Raw genomic sequence first — 8,116 nt, 5'->3', positions numbered from 1 at the left:
TTATAGTCATTTTGTGTCTTTTTGATGTCATTTTGTATCTCTTTAGTCATTTTGTGTCTATTCAACATCATTTTGTTTCTCTTTATAGTCATTTTGTGTCTATTCAATGTCATTTTGTTTCTCTTTATAGTCATAGTTTATAGTCATTTTGTGTTTCTTTGACGTTGTTTTATGTCTCTTTGTAGGCATTTGGTGTGTCTTTGATGTAATTGTGTGTCTCTTTAGTCATTTTTGTGCCTTCTTGTGGCTGTGGCTCTTTTTGGTCATTTCGTATCTCTTTGTTGTAATTTTTGAGTCTCTTCCTGGTCAGTACGTGTTAAATTGAGTGACATTTTGTAAGTGAAGGTCAGGGGGCCACTGACACTTTTGGGCCCTTAGTAATCTATCCATGCTATTTATCCACTGTCCCTCCAAACCACAGACCTATTTTTATAACTTGGTGGGTATGATATTATGGCAAAAAAAGATTTCTTCTAAAGCAAAAAGTTATAAAGGAAGACAAAGATAAGTACAGCAGAAAATTGCAGGTGGCAGTACAGTGAAAAAGGGGTTATTCAAGCTCTCCTTTAGTTTCAAGGTCAGCTTAAATGTAGCAGAATCTCCTTTTCTTGTTCAGTCAATAGCAAACACTTACATGTAAGACGACGAGACAAAAGCTGAGACAGCATTTCAAAAGGTAACACTGTTTGCTCTGGTTGCATCACTCTGATATTTGCCTGACATTTCATTTTCCCTGCAGGAAAGCTATTTGCATTACAAAATTACATTTTACATAACATAAACATGCATGTTTCATACATGTATGACCATAAATGCTGTGCAGCTACAGTCGTCCTGTTTGACATTATGGGCCTAATTTGTCTAAGATAACAAGCAGACTGCTGGGAGAACTGTGTGGTTTTGCCCCATATTTAAGCAGCGGGTAGTCTCGCTCACCAGACCTTTCTCAAGAAAAGAAAGGTCTGGCTGGGCCGACTCTCACTTTAAGATTGGAGAAAAAAACGCCCCGGCCACTTGTATTTCTTTCAACCAATCACAATCGTTCTTGGCTGTGCCACAGCAACGGTGCACTTGCAAAAATATTGCCAGGGGGAAACAGGTTTTGGTGTAACGCCCACAAAAATATCGCCTACAGGACGCGAACCATGGCAGAAAAATGGCTACATCCCCGCAAGATCAAACACCGCAAAAGTTAGTAAAGGACGTGTTGAAAACTACAACCAGAGGTGGTAGGGCGGGACTTCAGCGGGTGGCTCGTTCCGCCCAATGAGAGGCTGATCTTTGCAGCGAACTTCCACCCACTCAGACTAAGCAGTGGGTGAAAGACATGCTCAGATCTTTTGCTTCAGTAAAAGTAGTAAAACTATGGCGCAGAAATACTCTGTTACAAGTCTGCACTCAGAATTTTACGTAAGTACAAGTAGCCTACAGCATCAAGTTCCACCACCAAAATATACTTAAATCACCGATAGTACTTGCAGAATGGAATCTAGTGTTCTCAGACAAATGTAATGGAGTAAAAAGCACAATAGGCCTCCACTTAGTAGTAATCGAAGTACAAATTAACGCAAAATATTTAAATCGCGGTATGAGATCGCTGCTTGTTCTCGCGATATTTCGGCCGCGCTTTGGAAAGCAGAGCTAGATGGTAAACAAACATGGCAGCACACCGGTAAGGTAAGACATCACGTTTACATGTCGTTTTCTATATGTTCTCTGACATTTATCTTAACGATATGAGGTGGTCTTTATGGAAAAAAAGCTTGTTTAGTGGACTAACTTTGCACTTGAAGTATGCCCTTTCACTTACGTTTTAACAGGTCTGACGCTACTATGCGCCCCGGCTGTATCTAGGCTAACGGCTAACATGCTAACTATTATTTTTATGTCACTAGTCACTTGAAACAAATTTAGGACGATAGGAGACAGGTTGAAATAAACCGAAATTTACCTTTAACAGGCAAGTCAAGGCTTGTGATCAGCAGTTTTGAAGGTTAAAGTGAGACTCGTGACTAACTCAGACACACTGCTTTAGAACGATCATAGTCACAAACTCACCGACTCTCCTGTTCAGTGACAGACACGAGACTGAATAGTTGCTAAGCACAGCAACACTGTAGTGTTAAAATCCGCCACAGTATGTCTTGTGCTTCTCAAAGAGTGAGCATCAGAGAGAGTTTATCTCCAAGGCCAAGTACACCGTGTGTGAGAGAAACTAAACATCAATCCCTGAGCAATAAAGAGGAAGGTGATCAGTCTTCATGATGTGATTTTCCTCCCTGCAGTCAGCTGTACATTGGAGTTTAACAACAAAGAAGTGTAATTTACAAGGGGGTGGGGTTGGGGTGCGCAGGGACATATCCCCTGCACTTGTTCAGAGAGCAGTATAAGATCCCTCCACTTTTTACAACCCAAAAACTGACATATGGTTAAACTGTTGTGTTATTTTCTTTAATTTTATTTATTTAATTAATTTATTTATTTTAATTTATTTAGTTAAACTGTGGAACAATGCCAATATAAACCTAAAAATGTGTAATTCAATTTTAGTTTTCAAAAGAATGGTTTACAAAGCTCTTTTTTTGATTTGTATTGATAATTGTGTTGTATTTTTTATACCAGGCTTACTGTATTGTGTGTGATAACTGAGTAAAAACACTGCTACTACTACTATTGAAGGGATGAACACCATTCCTCCTCAATGTATTATCTCATTTATGTATATAACCTTTATTTCATCAGGTAATCTCATTGAGATCGAGATCTCTTTTACAAGACAGACCTGAGCACAGCTGATAGAAAACAAAAACAAACCGGACATCTAGTAGACATCAGTATCTAGTATCAATGTTGCATGACTGAAACTTCTCCCATTTGCCAAGCGTTCAGCAGAACTACAGTGGCTGATGCAAAAACTTGAATGACCCTATCTAGAGCCAGACTTAGGTTTGTCCCTTCTGGGCTACTGTAGAAACAACATGGCGGACTCCATGGAAGAGCACTGACTCGGTATGTACACATCTCGTTCTGGTAACAAAAACACAACGATTGTTATTTAAGGGTGATTATAAACTATAAAATGCTCTAAGATTATAAATTCTAAACATAGTTATGAATATTATATACAATGTCTGCCAATAGACAAAAGTTTATCAGGTGGGTCAATGTATTGATCAAATTTATCATTTTTTGTTGTATTTTGCTGTATAAAAATATTTTTGTCAGAGCCATTGTGTTTTGTTCTACCTTGTGTAGGGTTATCTGAAAATCGAAAGCCCTTTTGAGGATTTGTGCCTCTGCTAACTGTCTTCCTCCCACCTTTGAAATCAAAATTCTGCCCCTGGTTGAATAATCCAACTTTCACAGCCAATGGATAAATGAAGCTCAGCGTAAATTCAATCAGGAAGACCTTTCCATGCTCATTCATTCACAATTCTCCCTCTCTCACTCCCACTGCTTCCTCCAATCAGCTGCCTCCAGGCGTGCACTCTCCTATTGTAATTAGCCACGGCCTCCATCAGCCAATCAGGTTGTCACTACAAGATTTTAAATCTGTTCTCTCCTCTGCCGCTTTCAGCTGTCATTCTAGGCAGAATTGCTGCCCCTCCTCCACCCTGTTCACCTCCAGCCGTCACATCCAAGCTCAAAGATAAACCCGGAGACTCATTCCTCTTCTCATCCGGATCATCAGCACCCATCCATCTGATCCTCATCTCTTCTCCACTTCCTCTACCACCACCAGCGTCTAGACCCCGGGGGGGTTCCCTAATTGGCTATGGATCCATCACCCTCCTTATAGCTCACCATCTCAAAGGGGTCTGATCGCCAAATACTTTTCACATTTTCACATTCCATTCTCATGTGCATTTGTAATTAAATATTTTCTTTCCTAACCAAAAAACATGTCTCTCCTGATTGAACTAGTAACTATTGATCTTGTGGTACATTCTCTGAGTCTGACATAGCTCCTGTAGTCATATTATTTTAACTCAATCCATTCTATTAGATCATGTCACCCTATGGTGAACAAACAGTGCTGGTGTGTAGCGTCATGCCGTTTGCCCTTATCTAAAAAACCTTTTAAGAAAAATCTTATCTTCAGTTGGTGGGTCGGTCGTACTCTTTGGTTGGTACTGAAGAGGATAAATCTTACTGACTCCATGTTTTTTCCCTGAGGTTGGCATATTGAACTGAAGGGATTGTCATGAAATTTGGTACAGATGATTACAATACCCATGAGCATATCAAAGTTTTCACCCTTAGATAGATTGGCAGAGCATGTCTTTGTTCCCAAGGCCCCGGTGTTCCCTAGTTCAGTGTTCTGTTAACACACATCAACCCTCTTATTGTGTTCATGCAACTTTCTTGTAACTCTCTGTCCCTAACATAGCTTTGGCTCACTCTGTATATCAGTACAAAAGACATATCAGACAAAGAGCCATATTCAGATAAAAATATGAGATTGAAATTGAAAAGTAAGAATACATATGAAGGTTTCTGATCTCCTTTCCAAATTGTTGTTTTTCTAACCTTAACCTGTTTGGAGATGTGAATAGTTCATTGTTATGTATATTTTAACCAAACCTGGCCCTCTTATCTAACATTAATCTGTTTAGATAGGAATCAAACCTGGCCTATTTTCTAACCCTTAGCCCTTTCTCCATTCCTTTATTGGTTAGTTACTATTTTTTGAATTTATTAATTTTGAGTATTCTAATTTCCTGGGCTGCAATTTATTTTGGAGCTGTCCCCCTAACAGAAAGACTATATCTTACTATATTTAGACAACATGCTGCACCAGTAGAACTTTATCACTCTCAGAGGCATGACTTCAGTCCTCTAACTTAACCCATGGCATACCCATCCCATTATGAGCTATAAAGAGCTGGGGAACAAAGACTCCTGGGAACGCAGGAATGACCTCTAGATGGGAACAATATGTTACATGTATTCATTGTTCTCAGATTATGTATCCTAATAACTTCAGTGGCCCCAAAACTTTTGCTTTAGCGGTTTTTATTTGAGTTAAATATCTCTCCTTTTATTGGCTAGATTAACATGGAGAAGAGGATGAATTCTAAAAACTCTGGTGATCCCTGTAATTTTCATCCAGTGCCATCATCAGAAGATTTATTTTGCCAATGCTTTTTCACCAAATAGGCCTACTTGCAAAACTAATGACTTTTCTTCTGCCTCAGATGAGCTATGTGCTTAATTAAACATGTCACTGAGTTTGTTGGCATGTTAACGTTGGCTTTTAGCTGCTGTGCCTAATTTAAGCCTCAGAGCTGCTGACGCGTCTGTACACTGGCAGTCTTGTTTTTGCTTCCAAATGCATATTAGTCCGACCGACATAACATTCAGTCATACCTTTTTGGACTCAAAAATAATGTCAGCGCTAAAGAAGACTTTAGCAGTAAAGCTGATGTGGGCTGGTGTTCAGGGTCTGTGGTAAGTGTGACCGTCTGCTGTGCCTCTCATAGAACGCTGACGTTATTGCTTAATGCAAGTGGCTGTGTCAAAATAAGGTCTCCATCTAACAGTATTCCATCAGTTTAATGCAAAATAAATGGGTCGTGTGTGTCGAAGCCTCTGCAGAATCAGGTCACTCACACGTAAATAAATGTCACAATTCTTTATGATATGCAATCTAATGCAGCCTGTTAAGTATTTTAAATCAATAAAAAACATCTCAGAGGACTTGCTACAGTTGCCAAATTCACCGTCATTACATCAACTAGTGCCCCTCTGACCAATGACTAAGCTGCAAGATAAATAGAATTAGACTCTTTTGATAATAGACTCAATTAACAGATTATGAATATTTAATGTCGAACTCAAAACTCAACCTTCATATGGCTCCATTTAAAATGAAAAATATAATGCATCCCTGACATACACAAGTGTAGCACTGTTGTAATTAGGCGCTATTATTTCAGAGGATAACACGGTTCAGGTAATTTCCGTGTTATTGTTGCTCCACTTGAAATAAATTATTATGTTTGCAGGGGATAATTTGACAGTAAATAGATTCAGCATTGTAGGCTTGTTTTGTTTGAAGTTAATACTGTTTGTCCACTCATCCTGTGAGTCATGGCCAGTCACTGATCACTGTCAACACATCTTATTCTAAGTCCAAGTGCACTAGAGGACTAGGCCAGCATTACTCTTGTGGTAATGAAAGGCTGCTCGGTGTCCACACGGTGGTTCCCATGTCCTTTTAATGTACTGCCTTGATTGTCATCTTGCAGTGACAATCTAGAGGTCCCCGCACACAAGCCAAAGTTAACAGTTTTTGTCATGTAATTATATAGACTGCTAACCGGCTTGTGATTACTCCTTCAGAGTCTGGGTTACCATCATCATTGCTGCTTGGATGTGTGTGCTGAAGTGAGATGGCAGAGACAGAGAATATTGATTGGGAGTGTATATATATATGTCCCCGGGGTCCCATGTTCCCCAGCTCAATATCCTCTTAATATGACACATTAAGGAAACGTTTCAAAGGGTTTTACTTCTCAGTAAAATTTTTGGGTGGGTGATGATGGGTCACAAAGCACTTTAACCTTGGTGTCTGGTGTTCAGAGCCATGTGAACAGTAATATGTTGCCAGTATTAAATATATAACATCAATTTTTGGCCACTGATTCATGAGGTTGCAGGCAAACAGTTGTATGGGGAGACACTGAATATTGTCACGATGACATTGCGAACAAGTATCTATTCTAAACTAAAACCTACTGAAAAGTGGTACCAAAAGAATGTCATGGCCAATTCTACAGTGCCTACAGTCTACAGTGTTTGAAATCTTTTGATAAATGTGAATATACTCTCTGGGTAATGCTAATATTAGAGGGCAGGCAGCATCTTCCTCCCATTTACTTTTTATTTTTGCAGACCTGGTAAGTTCAGTTTCCAGTTTAATATTTATATTTAGGCAGTCCCATTTATTCATGCCTGCGGGGGTAACTGCACATGGAATATTAGCATGCATGTAAACAACTTATATCAAACTTGAAACTTGTGATATGAGCGAGTATCTGCAACACAGTCTACATGTAGCACACTCAGATACAAATCAAAGGGCTCCTAACAGCGTTTAATGGCTCAGGCCCTGTATGATGGTGGATGCTGATTATCCTCGTCGTTCACCCCTGGTCACTGGAAATGAAAAGAGCCAGCTCGCTGCCTCCATTAAATATCTTGTCGCAAACTGTCTGTCAGAACAAAACAGCATCCAGTCACATTAGTGGCATATCTCACAAATGAAAAGAGGGTATAAAGTTAGTTAGATAAAAGCCGTGTGTTTTCCAAAAAAGTATGTTGGCACACAGACATGCATGATAGAGAAGTGGATTACTCACTGATGTTTTCAGAGCAGTTGTTTGCCGTATTACATTTGCATCATTTGAAAGCATTTCTTAGTTGAAAGCAAATGTTACTAAAAACATTATTTGGCAGTAAAACCCCAAAATAATCCAATGCAAAATACAACTCATCAAAAGAGAGTTTCCTCCGTGGTTGGCACCCAAACTTCTTAATAAGAGTATTGTTTTTGACAAATGAAAGCATTTAAATAAAAATCTTTTGGCTTCTTCTCTAATTTGATCTTTCTGCCTCTCTGGCAGGCAGATATGACGGCAGCTATTACCAGTACAGGCCCTCACTGAGGCAGTAGCCTGAATGATGGAAAGAAAATGGAAATGTGTTGAAAAAGATACATATATCATACTTACCAGGGATAATTGAAAAGAATCCAGCACTGACATGCATGGAAATATGGTGTGTGTTTGTACAAGAAGCACAGACATTTGTGAACATTTCAGACAACGCTGTTTACTCAGCAAACCTAATGAATTACACAGGCAGCTGAGATCAGCTGTGTATACAGACTGTGTTTTCAGTATATCTGAGATTATTTTTTTTCCTGACTGTTGTTTACAGGAACTGCAAAGATTCATAAAGCTGGAGAGCCTTTAGCTTTGAATGCAGTGAGCAATATACTATGCTGTTTCCTTTGAGCTACAGATAAGCTCTTGATTCACTTTATATTAGATTAGATAGTGCTGGTGAGTCATCAAAGTCATCTAAAGATCATGTTGTCTCTCACAAAGTG

The sequence above is a fragment of the Epinephelus lanceolatus genome, chromosome 9, assembly GCF_041903045.1.
Source record: "Epinephelus lanceolatus isolate andai-2023 chromosome 9, ASM4190304v1, whole genome shotgun sequence".
Lineage (NCBI taxonomy): Eukaryota > Metazoa > Chordata > Actinopteri > Perciformes > Serranidae > Epinephelus > Epinephelus lanceolatus.
Note: the sequence above shows the minus strand (reverse complement) of the source record.